The 23,636-nt window shown below is 45.5% G+C and overlaps 1 long non-coding RNA gene across 1 annotated transcript; it reads left to right on the plus strand.

Moving 5' to 3' along the window:
- Positions 1 to 79: 79 nt before the first annotated feature.
- Positions 80 to 22,133, plus strand: LOC146350653 (uncharacterized). The gene is made up of 3 exons (XR_014789346.1): positions 80 to 200; positions 19,796 to 19,926; positions 20,657 to 22,133. It is a non-coding gene; the product is annotated as an uncharacterized LOC146350653 (long non-coding RNA).
- Positions 22,134 to 23,636: the final 1,503 nt, after the last annotated feature.

The raw sequence follows: 23,636 nt of genomic DNA on the forward strand, positions 1-23,636 counted from the left end.
CTCTGGGAACAACACCACTTTCCGGTCCGAAGCCCTCACTCTCTCCGCTCACTGGCCGACATGGGGGAGGCCTCGCACTTACGCAGAGGGGAGAGGGAAATAAAATGCATTCTGCCCCGTCCCTGGCACTTCCATCGCTGTGAGCTGAGCCCTAGCACTGGCAACAGACACCCAGGCTGAGCCTTGCCATAAATTAAGAGGTGAGGAGGAGAGATCCCAGGACTTACGTGTGTCTGGAAATGGCAACTCTGATCTGAAAGCTTCCCCTTCCTCTCCCAAATGATGGGTTGGGGACTGCCTGTACAAATATTCAGTGATGAGGGAAATGTACTCTGTGCCTGCTCACAGACAGTTTGATGTATGTTACTTCATACGTTCCAGGGTTGAGACCTAGCATTGAAAACAGATGCCAGCAATGAGCCTTGGCATAAGTTAAGGAATGCTTTAATAGTGCAGCAGTCTGCATGCTGACCCCACACTGAACCCAGAGGGGCTTACCCCCTAATAAACGAGCACAGAACCAGGTTGCATATTGCTTACTGAGACTCCCCCTCCCCTTCGACTTTCAGCCCTTCATGATTCCTATTTTTTCTTCCACTGATGTGAAATACTTTTTGAATGTTCAGAGGGCTTCTCATACATTAGCTCAGTCATCCTTACAACAACCTTGTAAAGGGGCCAGTATTGTCCACATATTGCAGAGGGAAAGGGGACTGAGTCTGAGGCTACAATAGTGGTTTGTTCAAGGGCACTTTAGTGAATTTATGGCTAAGGGTGAGGAGGGTTATGGCTAATGGTTGAAGCAGAGATCTTCCTGAATTACAGCTTTTACATACTCTTATTATACCCACTCTAGAGCTCCCAGTATCTTTTTTTAACTGTTTCTCTTCCTCTTCATGTGCTCCTTTACCCTAAACTAAGTGCTCTTTTTTCCAGCTGATTCCTTCACCCCAAGATCCCAGTTTGTTTCCCAAATCTACGTCATTTAACTAGCACTTGGTATCATCACCATCCTACTCCTCACTTCCCATGAATCTCTTTAAGGATGCAACCCTACACCCTCCTACCAGGAAATAAGCCACACTGAACACAGAGACCGGGTTCGCACGATCATGTGTGCTGGTTGCATGCTGGGGGGATTAGCATAATTACCCTCAGCAGTGTGGCTTATTGTGTCATGCGAACCTGGACAGGGTGGGTTATTGCCATGGGTAACAAGCCAGTCAGAACCCTACAGCAGCCCATAGGTTCTGGGTGGCTTGTTACCCACAGCAACAAGCCATCCTGGCCAGGTTTGCATGGCACAACAAGCCACACTGTTGAGGGTAATTATGCTAATTCCCCCAGCACATGGGGGGGGGGGAATGACTAAGCCATTGTGGCTTATTTCCCCTCCATGATCGTATGAACCAAGCCAGTGGGACTTGCCTCTGAGCAAACTTGCGTAGGCTTAGGGTGTAAACTCTCTTCTGTCAATCAATGCTTTCACTGTATACACCAACTCCATGCCCACAGACACCATCTATTCCCCCACTCTTTAGAGAGCTTTACTCTTTTCTTTCAGAGACCCTTCACATTTATACAGCTTCATATTTTATCACTATTGTGCTTCATATTTTATAACTATATAGGATTTATATCATGATTTTCCTAAGTGCTCAAAGAAGTGCTTCACGCTGCTGAATGAAACTGATTATCTGGATCCATTCCAGTCTGGGTTCAGGCCCAGTTTTGGGATGGAATTGGCCTTGGTTGCCCTGATGGATGACCGTCTTCGAGAGAGAGGCAGGGGAGTGCAACTCTGTTAATTCTTGATCTCTCACCAGCTTTTGATACAATTGACCACAGTATCCTCCTAGACTGCCTCTGTGAGTTGAGGGCACTGTTTTACAGTGGTTTAGCTCATACATACGGGGTCACTTCCAGAGAATAACACTGCGTGACTGTATCTCAGCCCCCTGGCCATTGAACTGTGGGGTGCCACAGGGCACAATTTTGTTCCCTATGTTATTTAATATCTATATGAAGCTGTTTGGAGTGGTCATTAGGAGATTTGGGGTTAGGTGTCACCAGTATGCTGATAACACCCAGCCCTGACATCTGAATTAGGAAAGGCCATGCACGTTCTGAAGTAATGCCTGCATATAGTTATAGGTTGGATGAGGGCTAATAAGCTGCAGCTGAATCCTGATATGGGTGGGCAGTTCCCAGGTCTGGGAATTGGGGAGTTTGCCTGTTCTGGATGAATTTGCACTCCCTCTAAAAGAGCAGATATGTAATTTGGGGATGCTCCTGGAACTCTGTTTGTCACTAGAAGCCCAGGTGACCTCAGTGGCCTGGAGTGCCCATTACCAACTTCAGTTGGTGTACCACCTATGCCCATTCCTAGATAGGGGTGGCCTAGCCATGCACTGGTAACCTCACAATTAGACTACTGTAATGCGCTCTATGTGTGGCCCCTGGTACTTAGTTTGGAAGCGACAGCTAGTGCAGAATGCAGCAGCTAGGATGCTCAGTGGAGCACCTAAGTACACACATATTACACCTGTGTTGAAAGAACTGCACTGGCTATCTATTAGCCACTGAGCGATGTTCAAGGTTTTGTTGTTGACATTCAAAGCCCTACACAACTCGGGACTAGGATACCTAGCTAACCACGTTCCCTGATTTACACCAAGTAGACCCCTGAGATCTTCTGAGGAGATCTTATTGGTCATTCCTCAACCACCAGTGTGTTCTCAGGTAACAGCACAGAAGCGGGCCTTCTCAGTAATGGTACCCAACCTCTGGAACACTCTCACACATGTGGTTCAAAATGCAGAAACTGTGGTGAGCTTCAAACACCTCTTGAAAACACATTTGTTCATTCAGGCTTTCTGTGACTTGTAATTGACCATGTCACAGCTTTGTTTTACTGCTTTTATTGTAATATTTTTAAGGTATCTATTATTTCTTGGTGTTTTTATTTTGGTTTTTATATTGTATTGTATGCGTGTTAATGTGAACCACTTGGAGATCCTGGGATGCCAGGTGGTACAGAAGCAGCTTAAATACATACATACATAGCCTTCTTGTCCCTCCTTGCTATTCTCTGGAACTCTGCATTCAGTTGGATATATCTTCCCCTTTCTCCCTTGCTTTTCACTTCCCTTCTTTCCTCAGCTACTTGTAAAGCCTCATCAGACAGCCACTTCGCTTTCTTGCATTTCTTTTTTGGGGGGATGGATTTAATTGCTGCCTCCTCAAGAATGTTATGGACCTCCGTCCATAGTTCCTCAGGGACTCTGTCTATCAGGTCTAATCCCTGAAATCTATCCCTCACCTCCACTGTATATTCATAAGGGATATGATTTAGGTCATACCTGAATGGTTTAGTGGTTTTCCCTATGTTCTTCAATTTCAGCCGAAATTTTGCAACAAGAAGCTCATGATCTGAGCCACAGTCAGCTCCAGGTCTTGTTTTTACTGACTGTATAGAGCTTCTCCATCTTTGGCTGCAAAGTATATAATCAATCTGATTTCGATATTGACCATCTGGTGATGTCCATGTGTAGAGTCGCCTCTTGTGCTGTTGGAAAAGAGTGTTTTGCTATGATCAGCGTATTCTCTTGGCAAAACTCTATTAGCCTTTGTCCTGCTTCATTTTGTACACCAAGGCCATGCTTGCCTGTTATCCCGGTGATTTCTTGACTTCCTACTTTAGCATTCCAATCCCCTATGATGAAAAGGACATCTTTTTTTGGAAGGTGTTGTAGGTCTTCATAGAACCGATCAACCTCAGCTTCTTCAGCCTCAGTGGTTGGGGCATAGACTTGAATTACTGTGATGTTGAATGGTTTGCCTTGGATTCGTACTGAGATCATTCTATCATCACCCTTTTATTGACTATGAGTGCTACTCCATTTCTTCTAAGGGATTCTTGCCCACAGTAGTAGATATAATGGTCGCCTGACTTAAATTCGCCCATGCTTGCCCATTTTAGTTCACTGATTCCCAAGATGTCGATGTTCAATCTTGCCATCTCATGTTTGACCACCTCCAGCTTACCTTGATTCATTGATCTGACATTCCAGGTTCCTAAACAATATTGTTCTTTACAGCATCGGACTTTCTTTTCTCCACCAGACATATCCACCGCTGAGTGTCCTTTCGGCTTTGGCCCAGCCGCTTCACTCTTTCTGGTGCTACTTGGAAATTCCCTCTGCTCTTTCCCAGTAGTATATTGGATACCTTCCGACCTGAGGGGCTCATCTTCCGGCGTCTTATCTTTTAGCCTTGTGATACGTTCCATGGGGTTTTCTTGGCAAGAATACTGGAGTGGGTTGCCATTTCCTTCTGCAGTGGACCACATTTTGTCAGAACTCTCTGCCATGACCTGTCCATCTTGGCATAGCTTATGGCTTCACTGAATTACACAAGCCCCTTCACCACAACAAGGCAGTGATCCATGAAGGGAGGAAAGTTGGATACAGGAGACTATAGACTGGTCAACTTGATAGCAATATCAGGCAAAATTGTAGAAAAAGATTATTAAGCAATTGATGTCTGAGCATCTAGAAAGGAAGGCATCACTTACTACAGGGGTAGGGAATCATATTGGTTCCGGTGGACAGATTGCGATCGCAGACCCTCCCCTATGGACCAGCTGACATCAGGGGGTAGGGCCCCACCTGTGATGTCAGGGGCAGGTCCCTGAGCCCTGATGTCATCTAGTCTCTGGCCAAAGCAGAGACCAACTGGAAGCAGCTTCACTTGTCCCTCACCTTCTCCGTGTGGGAAGAATGAGGGATGAGCAGTGCGCACTCAGCCAGTGCTTCCATGGGCTCCTGAAAGTGATGGCTGAGAGCTCTGCTGGCTTTGCCCATCCCTTGCCTGCCCCACACAGGGCAGGCAAGGGTTGAGCAGAGTGCACTGAGCCAAACTCCTTTTTTTTATCTCTGAGCTTGAAGAGGGGGTGAGGGTTGAAAAGGGAGCCCAACCATCCAATAGCCAGACAGGGAACCTCTGCAGGCCAGATTAAGCCCATGGGCTGGAGGTTCCACATCCCTAGATTACGAGGAGCCAGGATGCGTTTATCAAGAATAAAAGCCTTTCTACACGAGGCATTTATTGAGCGCTCATGATTCTTCGCTCACGGTAGTTTGCGTGTGCTTTACACAGCATCATCATCTTCCAGAGCCCCTCTCATTCTTTGCAACCAGTTTACCGGGGGTGGGGGATTGAGGAAAGTCTGGTATATCCAAGAATGGTGGAATGAAACCCTAGTGTAGTTATGCAATTCCACTATACCACAGTGCTACACAGAGGTTATATAATGGAACATATAGAAAGGCGAAGAAGGAATATCTCTGGGGGGGAAAACATGTGTCAAGGATGGGATCTTTTTCCCACAAAGAATCCAGAAGCAGGAACCTTGGTAAAGTGGCAGTTTAAAAGCTTCATGTGGAAAAGCCCTACATCATGACATATCCGCCGTATCTCTTTTTTTAAAATATAGATTTACTAGTTAAGCAGATCATGAGAATGCCACTGGCATAGCATATCTTGATTTCAGCAAAGCTTTTGACATTCTCCTATGATATCCTTGCTGACAAGCTAGTCAACAACTGTTAGATGCACCCGCTGCTGGTTGAACAACTGTGCCCAGTGAGTGCTTATTAATACGTCTGTATCAGCTTTGAGAGGAGTACCGCAGACCTCTGTCCTGCTCAATATTTTGTATAAATTACTTGGCCGAGAGTGTAGAAGGGATGCTTATCAAATCTGCAGATGACACAAAGCTGGGAGAGATAGCTAACACCATAGAAGGCAGAATCAAGAGTCAAAATTACCTCAACAGGCCTAATCACCTCAACACTGGGCCCAACCCAACAATTATTATTATTATTATTATTATATTTATGTATATCCCACCTTTTTCCCAATACTGGGACTCAAGGCGGCTTTCACAAGATGAAATTCAACAGAGATGAATATAAAGTCCTGCATGTAAGTACAAAAATATCCAAAAGCACAAGTATAGGATGGAGAAGTTCTGGCTTGGGTGCAGTACATGTTACAAGGGTCTAAGTGTTTTAGTTGATCACAAGCAGAGTGGTTGCTAAAAAAGTGAATGTACTCTTAGGCTCAATTAATAGAAGCATACTGTCCAAATCACAAGAAGTAATTGTTCCACTGTATTCTGCACTGGTCAAGCTACATCTGGAGTACCATGTCCAGTACTGTGCAGCACATTTAAAGAAGGACAGTGACAAACAGGAATGGGTCCTGGGAAAGGTAACCAGGATGGCCAGGGGTCTGGGAACCAAATCCTATGAGGAATGGGTTGTTATTTATTCACTGTATTTATATCCCAATTTTCAGACAATTACTGTCTCCCAAAGCATCTTACATCAATAAAGAGAGAGAGACTGGCCCTGCCACAAGGCTTACAAAGGAAAAAAAAACAGAACACACAAGGGAAGGGGAGTGGAGGGAAATGGCAGAGAAGGGAGATCAGTTCTTCAGGGTCAGAACTTGGGGCAGTATCTAACACTCTGTTAGCGCAAATGACGTTGCACTAGTGGAAACTAGCATCTGACCTATGCACAAGAGGATAATCCAACTAAAGTTATGTTTGCACAAGTGGTTATGCATTATGTTTGTGCAACCTGTTGTGCAACTACTTGCACAACCAGTAGCGCAAGTGTAATGTGCCACTGCTTGCGCAACGGGAAAGTTCAGTGGAGCGCCACTAGCGCTATTTGAGTTTGTGGAATGACACCGTTAGATACTACCCATGGACCATAGCACGGTCCATAGCATAGTCTGACTCTTCGTGACCCCATGGACCATAGCACGCCAGGCCTTCCTGTCCTTCGCTCTCTCCCGGAGTGTGCTCAAATTCATATTCATTGCATCGGTGATGCTATCTAGCCATCTCATCCTCTGCCGTCCCCTTCTCCTTTTGCCTTCAGTCTTTCCCAGCATCAGGGTCTTTTCCAGGGAGTTTTCTCTTCGCATTAGGTGGCCAAAATATTTGAGCTTCAGCTTCAGGATCTGTCCTTCCAATGAGCAGTCAGGGTTGATTTCCTTTAGGATTGACTGATTTGACCTCCTTGCACTCCAGGGGACTCGTAAGAGTCTTCTCCAGCACCCCAGTTCGAAGATATCAATTCTTCGGTGCTCAGCCTTCCTTATAGTCCAGCTCTCACAGCCATACGTTGCTACTGGGAAAACCATAGCTTTGATTATACGAATCTTTGTCAGCAAGGTGATGTCTCTGTTTCTTACTATGCTGTCTAGGTTTGTCATAGCTTTCCTCCCAAGGAGCAAGCGTCTTTTAATTTCATGGCTACAGTTACCGTCTGCGGTGATCTTGGAGCCCAAGAAAATAAAATGTGTTATTTTCCATTCTAGATGCAATTCATACACTGGTCAGCACACCTCAAAAAGGATCTTGTTGAGCTGCAAAAAGTACAGAAAAGAGATGCCAAAATGATCCAAGGACTGGAGCAACCCCCTATGAGGAATGTTTACAACTTTTAGGGCTCTTTAGCTTAGGGAAAAAAGGTGAGTAAGGGAGGGTGTAATAGAAGCGTATAAAATTATGCATGGTGTGGAACAAGTGGATATGGAGAACTCCCACCCCCCTCCCCTGGGTCATCCCATGAAGCTGATTAATGGGAGATTCCGTGCAAATAAAAAGTAGTACTTCTTCACACCACACCTTGTTACACTATGGTGTTGTATAAACCATTTGCTACCACAAGATGTAGTGATAGCTGCCAATTTGGATGGCTTTAAAGGGGATTTGACAAATTCATGGAAGAGAATGGCTACTAGTCATGATGGTCATATGCCACTTCTGCTATCAGAGGCAGTATGCCTATGTATACTAGTTGCTGGGGAACATAACTAGGGAGGGTGCTATTGCACTCATGTCCTGCATGTGGGCTTCTCACATAGGCATCCAATTGCCCCCTGTGGGAACAGAATGCTGGCCTAGATGGGCCTTCTGTCTGATCCAGCACAGTTCTTATGATACCAAGCAGTTAGCGATAAAGGGTGATTGACCTTCTAATGTGCAGCTCTTTTAATCTTTGCTGCACTGATAAGTGAAAAAGTTCCTGCAACTCATCTGGAAAAAGGCTCAGGAAAGCTATCCAAGGATCAGTGAGACAGTTTCTTGATTATCTAACCCATTTCTTTAAAAAAATGTATTAATGTCCTTACAGAATAACTGAAAAGTACCACATTAAGAGACCAAGCTGGAAACTTTTAATACTATTTAACAAAAACCACACAATGATTTACCTTACTTCATTTTCTATCATTGGACAACATTATCTTCAAGTTTCTTGTTTGGTATGGGCAAACTTTTGAGGGTTGCAGGATGGCTTAAACTGCTGTAGAATGGGTTAAACGGTAACTACCAATAGATGGTTTTTAGACGATGTTGCAAACTAAGGGCTCTGCACTCTAGATTCCCACATGGCACTTCATCTTAGTAAAACTCTACTTAACCTTGTATGACTGTTTTTCTTATCTCTCTTCCTTGGTTACAATCATTAATCGTTTTCTTAAAGGAGATGACATGTTATCTATGGTTGGTGAACTTTGAGCAGAGCACTATTTCTTCTTAATTTCAAAATCTCCCTTCTTCCCATATGTTTGTGAGATTAGGGACTATATTAGCCCAGGTTCTGGCAAGCAGAACTCAAAGAGGAAGGAAGTAGCTGAGTCAGACAGTAAAGTAGCCACCTTAAGTTATGGATAGCCAAGCTATTCTCTGTGTCAGTGGAGCAAAATGAAGTGCTTATTGTGACTGTAGTATAATCTTATTTATCTAGTTCATTGTTTCAGTTATTTTAATTGTTAAATTTGGACTTGTAAACCAGGTCACTAATTCCAGATAGTCATTATATACCTTTAATCCTATACCACTATTTTTATTTTCAGAATGGGACAAATAATCTGTTGTATTTCTACAAGCCAGTTTACCCTTATTTTAGAAATGTAATTACCATTGTGTGTGTCAAGCTCTTTTCACCAAACATTTATTTATTAAAACTGAAGGTATTTTTAACAAGAAAAGGGTAGGGGTGTTGACTGAGGTTCAGGCACAAAATTCCGTCTTCACAAAAAATATGAAGATATTCCATCCATACTAGGTTTTTCATACTTAGGAGTAGTCTCAGTGGGACTTAACTGCTCCATCTGGGAATATCCCAGCTGATTTACAAATATCCATAAGCATAAATCTCTTACCTGCAATATGTGGCTAGTGGCCAGAAGTTGAAATATTTTTGCACTAAGCTCCAGAATGTTTGCTAGAGCTTTTGATACTGTTGAGCTGAAATTGTGTCAGCAGTAAAAGCATTTCTGAAAATTCAGTCCTGTGAGGAAAAACGTTTAGCAATAGAAGTGCTTTTTAATTAACAGCTGACAACGTATGTGCAATCAGAAAACAATTTCTTACAAACTGAGGACTGTTATCGGGCCTAGGGGGAGTGAAAAAGAATAAAGAGAAGATCAGGAGGGGAGGGGAGCAGGAAAGAGCAGAGAAACTCTACAGTCAACAAGAGACCTGTAGGAACTGCATGCTCTTTCAGCAGAAAGCACAAAGACTCCCAACAATGGACAAAAGCTTTATGTACTTTATGTTCAAATAATTTTTATTCTGTATTTTCACATACACAGCAGCAGTACTGGCTTCTCAACAATTGCATAATACCGCACTGACAAGGTCAGAAAAATATATTTACTCAAAAGTTTAAAGTGGGGTTTTCCACAAGTGGTTCATCAAAGCATCCATGTGGTCTGTGCTCTGCTTAGGGAAGAAAAACCAAAGCCAATGGAATGGGTGTTGTCATTTACAATTTTATGTAATACAAAATTTGAAGAAATATCCTTTAAAAACTGCTCATTTTTCTTCCTTCTCTTTTTTAACCATTTATCCTTATCTGCCTTTCCTCTCTCTCTTTTTTTTTTTTTTTGATTTTACAAGCAATCCTATGGACCCTGGGACACTCTCCCAGGGTCTATAGGATTGCTCTCTAATACTGGCAAGTGTATGGGCAAGGTCCTTACGACATATAGATAAACCTACCTTACAAGGTTTTATAAGGATTACTGATGAGGGCCACTTCTGTATGAGCCCAACAATGTGAACTTTATCTGTTTATTGGGAAGTCCCTACTTGTTGGTCCCTGTTCCTGGTAAATCATGGCCCCCATTCAGGCTTTTGGAAATGCCTTAAACCAGGACTGGGGAACCTGCAGCCCTCCAGATATTGCTGGACTACAATCACCATCAGCCTCAACCAGCCTGACCAATAGTGAGGGATGATGGGATTTATAGCTCTACAGCAGCTAAAGGGACACAGGTCCCCCAGCCTTGCCTTAAACTTTGCTATTGTGCACATATAAGGAACTATTGTTGCCATTTTTAGAGTTCAGGCGACTCCTCCAAATCTTTAGGAATTAATGCATGTAATTATACATACATGTTCATTAAGGCACCGTATAGTATAGAGTCATTTCAAATGCCAGCAAGGTTATGCTCAAAATCCTACAAGCTAGGCTTCGGCAGTATGTGAACCGAGAACTACCGGAAGTACAAGCTGGGTTTCGAAGAGGCAGAGGAACTAGAGATCAAATCGCCAACTTTTGCTGGATCATGGAGAAAGCAAGAGAATTCCAGAAAAACATCTATTTCTGCTTCATTGACTACGCTAAAGCCTTTGATTGTGTGGATCGCAACAAACTGTGGCAAATTCTTGAAGAGATGGGAGTAGCAGACCACCTTACCTGTCTCCTGAGAAACCTGTACGAGGGTCAAGAAGCAACAGTAAGAACCAGACATGGAACAACCGATGGGTTCAAAATTGGGAAAGGAGTACAACAAGGCTGCATATTGTCACCCTGCTTATTTAACTTATATGCAGAGTACATCATGAGAAACACCGGGTTGGATGAATCACAGGTTGGAATTAAGATTGCTGGGAGAATTATCAACAACCTCTGATACGCAGACGATACCATCCTAATAGCAGAAAGCGAAGAGGATCTAAAGAGCCTCTTGTTGAGGGTGAAAGAGTAAAGTGCAAAAGCTGGATTGAAACTCAACATTAAAAAAACTAAGACCATGGCATCTGGCCCCATCACTTCCTGGCATATAGAAGGGAAGAAATGGAAGCAGTGACAGATGTTATTTTCTTGGGCTCCAAGATCACCGCAGACAGTGACTGTAGCCATGAAATTAAAAGACGCTTGCTCCTTGGGAGGAAAGCTATGACAAACCTAGACAGCATAGTTAGAAGCAGAGACATCACCTTGCCGACAAAGGTCCGTCTAATCAAAGCTATGGTTTTCCCAGTAGTAATGTATGGCTGTGAGAGCTGGACTATAAGGAAGGCTGAGTGCCGAAGAACTGATGCTTTCGAACTGTAGTGCTGGAGAAGACTCTTATGAGTCCCTTGGACTGCAAGGAGGTCAAATCAGTCCATCCTAAAGGAAATCAAACCTGACTGCTCATTGGAAGGACAGATACTGAAACTGAAGTTCAAATATTTTGGCCACCTAATGCGAAGAGAAAACTCCCTGGAAAAAACCCTGATGCTGGGAAAGACTGAAGGAAAAAGGAGAAGGGGACGGCAGAGGATGAGATGGCTAGATAGCATCACCGATGCAAGGAATATGAACTTGAGCACGCTCCGGGAGAAAGCAGAGGACAGGAAGGCCTGGCGTGCTGTGGTTCATGGGGTCATGAAGAGTCGGACACGACTGAACAACAACAACATAGTAAAGAGGCTTTTATTTCAGACTCTCCAATAATGAGGATAACAGTATAAAATTACGTATGGTCACTTATAGGAGAATGCTGTTTTCTGGTATATTCTTAAGCAAAAGAACATGCCTAGTCTTTGTTTTTAAGTCATGTGATATACTCTGGCTATGGCTAAACTGGTTCTATCTTGATTCATATAAAGCTGCCAATGCACAGCTTTCCTTCCAATGCCACCTGTAACCACATAGTCAGCTAGTAAATGTGCTTGAATGACAACTGTTTTACAAGTACAAGCAGGTTCATTGTGGGATTAAACATTCCTTGTTGCGTGATGAGTTACAGCCACACCCCTGTTTTCATCTGTGAAATATCAAAGAGTATGCGGCATAGGAAGCGGCCCTATAACGAATCAAACTATTTATCTTCATATTGTTTGCTCTGATTGGCTGGGCTGTCCATTATCTAAGGCAGAGGTATTTTCCATCACCTGATACTGGTTTCTTTTAACAGGAGATGCTGGGGAATGAATCTGGGAACTTCTGCATGAAAAGCATAGAATCATAGTTTATAGATGCCTCCAGTGAAGGAGAGCCCACCACCTCCCAGGGAGAGACTGTTCCATAGCTTATTACTAGGAAGTTTCTTCTAACCGTTAGCTGAAAACTGCAATTTCTGCCCATTGGTTCTATTCTAGTCTTGCTGTCAGAAGTGACAAAGAAAGAACAAGCCTGATCCAGTTTGTTTGTTTGTTTGTTTGTTTGTTCAGTTCAGTTCAGTTCATTTCTATTCTGTCCAATAGCTGAAGCTCTCTAGGCAGTTCACAAAAATTAAAACCACAAAGTACAGCATAAAACAATATAAAATATAAAAGCTTAAACTACAACATAAAAGAACAACCAGAATAAAACCTAGCAGTAATGCAGAGATTTAAAATACAAATTTAAAACAGCAGAGCTAAAAGACTAGGAAGCTAAAAAAAAAATGCTAAAATACAGGGAGAATTAAAAAGGTCTTCACCTGGCACCGGAAGGTGTACAATATACGTGCCAAGCAAACCTCTCTAGGGAGTTCATTCCACAGCCAGGGTGCCACAACAGAAAAGACCCTCCTCCTGGTAGCCACCCACCTCACTTCCTTTGGCAGGGGTTCCCGGAAAAGGACCCCGGAAGATGATCTTAGGGTCCGGGCAGATATATATATGGGAGGAGACAATCCTTCAGAGAACTTGGCCCCAAGCCATTTAGGGCTTTGAATGTTAATACCAGCACTTTGAATTGGGCCTGGACATGGACTGGCAGCCAGTGCAGCAGAAAAAGTACTGGCTTAATATGATCTCATTGTTAACAGTCCCTGTTAACAATCTTGCTGCCCTATTTTGGACCAGCTGAAGTTTCTGGACCATTTTCAAAGGCAGCCCCACATATAACACATTGCAGTAATCCAGACAAGAGGTTATCAGAGCATGGATAACTGTAGCTAGGCTATCTCTGATAAAAGGTGTTCTGTGCCACCGAGCCATTAGGCCTAGTAGCCATTGATAGTCTTCTCTAGGTATTTGTCTAACCCCCTTTTAAAGTCATTCAAATTGGTGGCCATCACTACATCTTCTGGTAGCTAATTCCATAGTTTAACTATGTGCTGTGTGAAGAAGTACTTCCTTTTATCTGTCCTGAATCTCCCACCAATCAGTTTCACGGGATAGTCCTGGGTTCTAGTATTATGAGAGAGGGAGAAAAATGTCTTCCTATCCACATTCTCCACATCATGCATAATTTTGTAGACCCCTATCATGTCTCCCCTTACTCACCTTTTTCCAAGTAAACAATCCCAGCTGTTTGGCTCACAGGGGAGTTGCTCCAACCACTTGATAATTTTAGTTGGCTTTTTCTGCCCTTTTTCCAGCTCTACAATATTTTTTTTTATTAGACCTGTACACAGTGTGGTCACACCATAGATTCGTACAAGGGCAGTATGATATTGGCAATTTTATTCTCAATTCTTTTCCTAATTGTGCCTAACATGGTTTGCCTTTTTTTTACAGCAGCCGCACACTGGGTTGACATTTTCATTTAGCTGTCTACCACAACCCCAAGACCTCTTTCAGAGTTCCCATCAGATTATACTTGAAGTTGGGATGTTTTGCCCCAATGTGTATCACTTTACACTTGCTTACATTGAATCGCATTTACCATTTGGATGTCAATTCTTGCAGTTTGGAGAGATCCTTTTGTGAGTGGAGATGGGGTAATGAAGAGACAGACAACAAAGCTTGGATTGAAATTGGGCCACATTTATTGAAATATCTGCAAAGGGGAAACCTAGGACTAGGGATGTTGGAGAATTCTGCCACGGACCCCAGTGAGGCCGGATTCCAAGAATTCTTGGAATCCGGCCCCATTGGGGTCCATGGCAGAACGGAGCATTCACCTCCATGCCCCTCCAGAATCCGTCCAGGCTGGCTCCATGTGGTGATCCTGTGGAGCCGGCCGCCAGCTCCACAGTGCTGGCGATACAGCCGGCCGCCATTGCTGTGCTGTATCGCTGTGCTAAGTCTGGACACAAATAGCGTCCAGTACGCCATTTGCATCCCTGTTTTCACGCGATAGGCTTCGCAAATTATATTTACGTAGATATTTGCGTAGCCTTTATAGTTAAATGCGGGGGGAAACAATCTGAGGGGAAAAAAGACTGGGCTATCTACCGTCCCCTTTAGATGCAGGAAAGCAGCTAATACCCTGACGGGGAATAATTCCTCTGTTAGCATAGGGAGAGGGTCGCCCCTAGCTAATTAGAAAGTTTTTAAGTTTCTTGAGCCAAATCCGGACAATATCATATTGCGCTTGGGCATCAAGTATCTCAGGGCTTAATCAGTTGCATCACATCTGGATGCCCAGACCAGCTTGAAGATTCTGAGGGCCCAAATAAAGCTGTTAAGGCAGCCACATAAAACAATGATGCCGCAGAAGGAGAGGTGCAAATTAATGGCCATAATCTCCAGAGTCATAAAGGATATCTGGGGAAAGGGGATGCCTGGAGTCCGCTGTTGCAGGTGACGTCCTGGCCGTGCCCTGGATGGCATGTCGTGCACAGAAGCCTGTATCCTAGCAGCCACCGGAAGTGACAAGCCTAACGCTTAGTCGCACTCCCCCCTCCTGGCCCGAAGGATTTCTTGCGAGCCCCCATCCGATCCAGCAAAGTTTGTCATTGCCAAATCAGACAGGTCCTGTCTATAAGGCTCCCCCCGCATCCTAATAATTTCCAGATGAGAGATGATCCCATCGCTATTCTGGTATAGCCCAATGCCATCTCCTGGTTCACTTTCTGACAGGCCCTTTCCATGGCCCTCAAATTCAAAACATTCCTCCAATTAATTCATGGAAGCAAGCAGGACCAATGATAATTATTCCTGGCCAACTGTGCCATATGACCTGGGAATCGGCCACTGCGGACAGGATGAGGTCCTGGCCTTTCACCCCAACAGGCGTTCCCTCCGAGATGCAGCACAAAAACCTGCAGGGGGAACATACACCACACCCAGATGGAATGGAGTGGGAAAGAGGCGCCCTCACTGCATGCTGCGTCTGTCAAACCACTAACACATGCACATGGGAACAGTCCGCTCTGGGACCTGCGGCCTGACCTATACGCCCTCCGACCAGCCCAACCAATCTGTGTCCAGACCTGAGCTCGCACACACGGGTTCACGTCCATTCCATTGATATAAAGGAAAATAACAGTGAGGACAAGAAAGAGATGCTGATCAGTGAAGCCCCACACCCTAGGAATGGAGCCAGGGCCATAACCAAACTACCGAGAAGGCTGCAACTGCTGCAGCTGAATGTGAGAGCAAAAGGCCCAGGGCTTCCCATCAACCCAGGTACAGGAAGCTCTTGTCCTGCGAGCCATGAAGTGCACCATGGCTTACCTTATCTAAATACCAGGCACTCAACGAGTATCTCTTAGCCTGGTCTCTGGAAGTGCTGGCATCTAGGTACTGGACAAAACGTTGGCACTGGCGTTCTACCTGACATTTATATGCCTCATGATAAAACAGCTATAACACAGGGGGCGGTGGAAATTCAATACTACTTTTTGTTGTTTATTCGGTCAGTCGCTTCCGACTCTTCATGACTTCATGGACCAGCCCACGCCAGAGCTTCCTGTCAGCCGTCGCCACCCCCAGCTCCCCCAAGGTCGAGTCCGTCACCTCCAGAATATCATCCATCCATCTTGCCCTTGGTCGGCCCCTCTTCCTTTTGCCTTCCACTTGCCCTAGCATCAGCATCTTCTCCAGGGTATCCTGTCTTCTCATGACGTGGCCAAAGTACTTCAGTTTTGCCTTTAATATTCCCTCAAGTGAGCAGTCTGGCTTTATTTCCTGGAGTATGGACTGGTTTGATCTTCTTGCAATCCAAGGCACTCTCAGAATTTTCCTCCAGCACCACAGTTCAAAAGCATCTATCTTCCTTCGCTTAGCCTTCCTTATGGTCGCAGCTCTCGCAGTTACTACGGGGAATACCATTGCTTTAACTATGTGGACCTTTGTTGTCAGTGTGATGTCTCTGCTCTTCACTATTTTATCAAGATTTGTCACTGCTGTCCTCCCAAGAAGTAAACATCTTCTGATTTCCTGGCTGCAGTCAGTGTCTGCAGTCATCTTTGCGCCTAGAAATACAAAGTCTGTCACTTTTGTCACTTCTTGGCTAAAGCGGCCGCCATTTGCATCTGCAGGCTCTGCACGCCTGCGAATGCACCCGGCCAGCGGCTCTGCGGAGTTGCCACGGAGCGGAGCTAGCCAGGTTAGGATTACGGGGGGAGGCGCAGAGTGCCCCCCACCACCGCGAATTACCCCTTCGAAAAGGTAAGTGACTTTCTCACATCCCTAGCCACAGGCACGGCAGAAACTCAGACCACGCTTCAGGCCCCACAGAAGACCAGGCCGTCGCCACCGTCGCCCCGCCTCTTCAGGGCTGGAGGCCCCAAGGCCACTGGCAGAGTGGGAAGGGGCAGCCACCCCATATGGCAATGGCTACCCCTCTGCGGCGCCGGCCAGAGCCTGCCGCCCCATCCAGTGCGACCATGTAGGCCACACAAGGCCGGAGGCCCAGTCGCACTCAGCCAGCCGCTGATGCCAACTACACTGCTCCTCCCCCTCGAAGGCCAAGAAGGGAGGCACCAACGATTGTCCCACCACTGCCGATCTGTCGTCGCCTAAGCAGCCTCTCCTCCAAGGCTGCAGAACGCATGCTGGTGCCTAGCAGCTGCGTGAGCAAGATACTGCTTGGGAGGAGTGCGGATCGAGAACAAAAGCTTTCCGGCCCCTCCCCTTTTGAGTGGCGCTAAGGAGCTGCCCAGTGGCAGCCCATGATGTCTCCCCCCCGCCCGCCTGCAACGCCCCCGCCCCGCCCCGCCAGGCAAGCCAGACATGGGGGTAGGGCATTTCTCGCAGTTTGGAGAGATCCTTTTGGATCTCCTCACAATCCTTTTTTGTTTTAACTACCTTAAATAATTTGGGGTTGTCAGCAAACTTGGCCACTTTACTGCTCACTCCTAATTCCAGATCATTTATGAACATATTGAAAAGCATTGGTTCCAGTAGAGATCCCTGTGGGCCCGGACTATTTACTTCCCTCCATTGGGAGTATTTACCATTTATTCCTACTCTGCTTTCTATTTTTTAACCAGTTACTGATCCATATGACGACCTGTCCTCTTATTCCATGACTGCTAAGTCTGCTCAGGAGACTTTGATGAGGGACTTTGTTAGAACCCTTTTGGAAGTCCACACGCTCTCAAATAACTCTAAAAGGTTAGCGAGACAGGCTTACCTTTCTGGAAGCCATGTTGATTCTTTTTCAGCAGGGCTTGTCTTTCTGTATGCTTACTAATTTTATCTTTAATAATTTGTTGTTGTTCAGTCGTTCAGTTGTGTCCGACTCTTCGTGACCCCATGGACCATAGCACACCAGGCCTTCCTGTCCTGCGCTCTCTCCCGGAGCGTACTCAATTCCATATTCATTGCATCAGTGATGCTATCTAGCCATCTCATCCTCTGCCGTCCCCTTCTCCTTTTGCCTTCAGTCTTTCCTAGCATCAGGGTCTTTTCCAGTGAGTTTTCTCTTCGCATTAGGAGGCCAAAATATTTGAGCTTCAGCTTCAGTATCTGTCCTTCCAATGAGCAGTCAGGGTTGATTTCCTTTAGGATGGACTGATTTGACCTCCTTGCAGTCCAGGGGACTCGTAAGAGTCTTCTCCAGCACCACAGTTCGAAAGCATCGATTCTTCGGCGCTCAGCCTTCCTTATAGTCCAGCTCTCACAGCCATACGTTACTACTGGGAAAACCATAGCTTTGATTAGACGGACCTTTGTCGGCAAGGTGATGTCTCTGCTTCTTACTATGCTGTCTAGGTTTGCCATAGCTTTCCTCCCAAGTAGCAAGCATCTTTTAATTTCATGGCTACAGTCACCATCTGCGGTGATCTTGGAGCCCAAGAAAATAACATCTGTCACTGCTTCCATTTCTTCCCCTTCCATATGCCAGGACGTGTGGGGCCAGATGCCATGATCTTAGTATTTTTGATGTTGAGTTTCAAACCAGCTTTTGCACTCTCCTCTTTCACCCTCAACAAGAGGCTCTTTAGATCCTCTTCACTTTCTGCCATTAGGGTGGTATCATCTGCATATCTGAGGTTGTTGATAATTCTCCCGGCAATCATAATTCCGACCTGTGATTCATCCAACCCGGCGTTTCTCATGATGTACTCTGCATATAAGTTAAATAAGCAGGGCGACAGTATGCAGCCTTGTCGTACTCCTTTCCCAATTTTGAACCCATCGGTTGTTCCATGTCTGGTTCTTACTGTTGCTTCTTGACCCTCATACAGGTTTCTCAGGAGACAGGTAAGGTGGTCTGGTACCCCCATCTCTTTCAGAATTTGCCAGAGTTTGTTGTGATCCACACAGTCAAAGGCTTTAGCGTAGTCAATGAAGCAGAAATAGATGTTTTTCTGGAATTCTCTTGCTTTCTCCATGATCCAGCAAAAGTTGGCGATTTGATCTCTAGTTCCTCTGCCTCTTTGAAACCCAGCTTGTACTTCCGGTAGTTCTCGGTTCACATACTGCTGAAGCCTAGCTTGTAGGATTTTGAGCATCACCTTGCTGGCATGTGAAATGAGCGCAATTGTACGGTAGTTTGAACACTCTTTGGCGTTGCCCTTCTTTGGAATTGGAATGTAAACTGACCTTTTCCAGTCTTGTGGCCACTGTTGAGTGTTCCAAATTTGTTGGCATATTGAGTGCAGCACTTTAACAGCATCATCTTTTAGGATTTTAAATAGCTCAGCTGGAATATTGTAATCTCTGCTAGCTTTGTTGTTACTAATGCTTCCTAAGGCCCACTTGACTTCACTCTCGAGGATGTCCGGCTCAAGTTCAGTGACCGCACTATCATGGCTATCAGGGACATTAAGATCTTTCGTGTGTAGTTCTTCTGTGTATTCTTTCCACCTCTTCTTAATCTCATCTGCTTCTGTTAGGTCCCTGCCTTCTTTGTCCTTTATCTTGCCTGTCTTTGCACAAAACGTTCCCTTGATATCTCCGATTTTCTTGAAGAGATTGGTGTTACATTGGCCATCTTCCAGTCCTCTTGTACAGAGGCTGATCTTAGGGACATGCTGTGTATTTTGGTTAGAAGATCAGCAATTTCATATTTGAGTTCTTTGAGAAGTCTAGGATGGATACCACCTGGGCCCGGTAATTTCTTTGCATCCTACATTCATAATTCCATGGATTTTCTTTCAAAGTTAAGTACACGCAATATATCAGTGCCCACAATATTTGTCACTTTGGATGTGACATCACTTTATACCAGCATTCCACAGGATGGGGCTATTAACATCATAGAACAGACCCTAGATGAACACCAAAAAAACTACCTCCCAGTGCTCCCACCATTATATAGTTTCTTTAGCGGAGGTATCCCTGTGCAAAAATTATTTCAAATTCAATGAACTTTTTTTTTGGCAGACATATGTACGGACTGTGTAAAATCTGCTCCGTCTATGTTTCATGGATTGTCAGGTGCCTTTTGTTCCGTTGTCCGCCCACAGACAGATGTGATTTTTTTTCGTCGTGCGGAAAAATACGCAAATAATTATGTAAGTATTTATGTAAGTATTTACATAATTGACCTTAGTATGTAATATTTAGCATATTGTCCCCCATTCAGTTCAGTGTTTCCTCAGCAGAAACGTAATATTTTCCTACGAATTTATATGTGTACATTTTGGGAAAGTAAAAAAATCATCTGGAAGTCCACAGACTCTGTGGGGCCTGAGGGGGTCACTCCGCAGCGGATTCTGCAGGTTGGATTCTTAGAAATCTGAGCTCATTTTAGTCCGTCTCAAATTTCTCCAGCATCCCTAGGCAGACAAAGGGGCTGGCTATGGGGTATGCTATGGCTCCAGAGATAGCCAGTCTCTACATGGATGATTTTGAGAAAAAGTACGTATTTAGTATGGCAAACCCATGGAGGTCTAACATCATACAATGGTGTAGATATATTGATGATATTTTTATGCTTTGGGCTGGCTCACATGACTCTATTCTAGCCTTTTTACATGGCTCAATACCTGTAACCACAATATAGCATTTGAGATTCTGAAGGATGAAATGATGATAAACTTTCTAGACATTACAGTGAAGAGGGACTGGAATACTTTCCATACATCGGTATACCGAAAACCTACGGACAGAAGTTCATATTTGTCATATGACAGTTTTCATCCTCATTAGATTAGAAATAATTTACCGTATGGTCAGTTTTTAAGAATTTGTAGAAATGGTTCCTCAATCCAGGTGTTTCAACATGAGTCTAATTTACTACAGGATAAATTCACAGAGAGAGGATATCCTACTGCTGTGATAGAACCAGAGGAAAAAAGGGCATCTTACAAAAGCAGGACAGATCTAATGAATAAACAAGGACTACGGGATGATGACAAATTCCATTGCAGTCTTACATATGACTTCTCTATATGACGCTCCGTCTTTCCTCTGCCCACCATCCCCAGAAGGACGGTCAGACCGAGTGCACCAATACGACTCTGGAGCAATATTTGCGCTGTTATGTCATTTACCAACAAGATGACTGGTTTTCCTTGCTGCATCTAGCAGAATTTGCTTATAACAATGCCTGCCATGCTTCCACCTGCCAAACTCTATTTTTTGCCAATTTTGGTTACCACCCCAGGGCTTTCCTGTCCACCCTAGCTCCCTCTTCGGTGCCTGGGGCCCATGAGTTTTTAGAGGAGTTGCGAGCAGTACACCACCTCTTACGGGACTCCCACGAGCAAGCCAAGACAGCCTACAAGGCCTCTGCAGACCGGTGGTGCCAGCCGGGTCCGTCTCTGCAACTGGGGGACTGGGTTTGGTTGTCCACCCAATACCTCCCCTCTCACTCACCCACGAAGAAGTTCGCGCCTTGCCACACGGGGCCTTTCCAGATTACGGCCCAGATTAACCCTGTTGCTTTTCATCTGGCTCTCCCCCCCTCCATGAAGATCCATCCTGTTTTTCATCGGTCGTTGCTGTCCCCCCCAGTTTTTCTGGCAACCCTCATCACTCAGCCGGCTCCCCCCCCCCCCGCTGCCAGTGCTGGTGGAGGGGGAGGAGTAGTTTGAAGTCACAGAGATTCTGGACTCACGCCTTTCTCGTGGCCACCTGCAATATCTGGTGGACTGGAAGGTGTACAGGCCAAATGAGCACTCCTGGGAACCCGCTGAAAATGTGCATGCTCCGTTGCTGCTGAGACGTTTCCACCAGCTGTACCCCCACAAACCCGGGGCCCCAGGGGGGGAGCAGGAGGGGGGGGCTCATGGGAGTGGGGATGATGTCAGGGTGGAAACTGAGCCCGTACAGCCCCAGAGCAGTTCTGATTCTGAGGAAGAGCAACAACCTGTGGGAGAGGAGCTCGCTCAACTCTCACAGGCACAGCGGCAGAGAGAGATTCCTCCTGCCTGCATTCCTGAGATAGTGACCCTGGCAGCAAGAGAGCAGGGGATGGAGCCTTGCTGGATGCTCAGCGCAGACACAGGGAGCGGCACCAGATGGAGGGTGCGGAAAGGAGGCGCTCCGCTCGCTTGGTGCAAAAACAGTCACGTCCAGAGGACCCAAGGGTAAGAGGGAGGACCTCTCCATAGCCCATAAATTCAGAATCTTCCCACCCTTCTCCTTCAAACGGGGACCAACTGCCTTACCTGGAGCTTAGGCTACCCTGCTAACTACCCCAGTGCAGTTCCTGGCTTAGTTGTTGGTGATTAGCATCTGAAAGAGTCATTAAGCTGTAAAAGGAATAAAGCCTTGGAAAGAATCCTTTTCGTCTGTGTTTTGAGATGGCTGTTGGAGGGGACTGTAAGAGGTAGGGATGTACGAAAGTTCCGCCATGGATCTCGGGGAGGCCGAATGCCAGCGCATTCGGCCCCCCAAAATCGGTGGCGGAATGGCCCGCCGCCACCCCCCGCCACCCCCCGGGATGGGACTTACCTTGGGCGGATCTTCCTGGCGGCAGCGGCTCTGGTGGCAGTGGCAGCGGCGGCGGCGGCAGCCAGTCATCCTGACTGGCTGCCGCCGCCACCATTTCCAGGTTAAAAAAAAAACACACAAACAAACAAAACCTGATAGGCTACGTAAAGATTTACGTAGCCTATCATGGCTAGATTTTAAAAAAACACCGTGATAGGCTACGTAAATCTTTACGTAGCCTATCACAGCTGACTTTAAAAAAACCAAAAAAATGCGTGTATGCAAATGGCGGCGGCCATGGCCACCGCCATTTGCGTTCCTTATTTTGGCACGTCTTAGTCTACGTAGGCTTAGTCTACGTAGACACTACGCTATTTGCATTCCCCTTATTTTCACCGTCTTAGTCTACGTTAATGTTTACGTAGACTAAGACGTGCCAAAATAAAGAACGGAAATGGCGGCGGCCATGGCCGCTGCCATTTGTGTACGCACGTGTTTTTTTGTTTTTTTGTTTTTTTAAAATCAGCCGTGATAGGCTACATAAACATTTACATAGCCTATCATGGCTGACTGCAGGAACGCAAACGGCGGCGGCTACGGCTGCCGCCATTTGCATCCCTGCTAGCCAGCGGCTGGATGTCCGGCTGCTGGCGGAGCCAGCTGGCAGCTCCGCAGAATCACTGCGGAGCGGAGCCAGCCGGCCAGGATTCTGGGGGGGAGGGACGGAATGCCTCCCCGCCAACATCAACATAATCCGCGGAAAGGTAAGTGACTTTTGTACATCCCTAGTAAGAGGCAGCTAGGGCGCTCCTGACGGTGGTGTTTCTCCCATAGGACTGAATGAAGATGTTGATTATTTACCATTGTTGTAACGTGATAGTAATCCTTTACATATTTTCAGAATCAGGAAAGCCAGAGAGGAGTTTTTGTTTTCCTTATGTAACATCAATGCTGTAGGCCACTGTAGCCATTTAAGGGCATTTTATTCAGATGATTTAAGCTAGCCCACGGGACCCTTTCTGCTAATACAAACAGATGAGGTTTGTCTGTCTTAGTACAGTGTCAACAAGTTAAGGTGAGTTCGTGGGCATTAAGCAAATAACTTCCTGGGAAAACTATGGCTAGTACAAGATTACAACATTGTTTGGCGAGTCTAGGATCTGTTTATATTTGGCACAAAAAGCAAGGGAGTAAAGTGTAGTTAGGTTGTCTAGCAAACAATTTTCTAGTATGGACATTCCTAACCTCTCTTCCCTTCTCTATTTGTCTTCCAGGTCATTCAAATAAAATTTCTTAGGGCAGAATCCTATGTCTACTAGTCAGTGGCTAGACGGCCATAGGATAG

The sequence above is a fragment of the Heloderma suspectum genome, chromosome 3, assembly GCF_057233095.1.
Source record: "Heloderma suspectum isolate Gila_16-S chromosome 3, 16-S_ref, whole genome shotgun sequence".
Lineage (NCBI taxonomy): Eukaryota > Metazoa > Chordata > Lepidosauria > Squamata > Helodermatidae > Heloderma > Heloderma suspectum.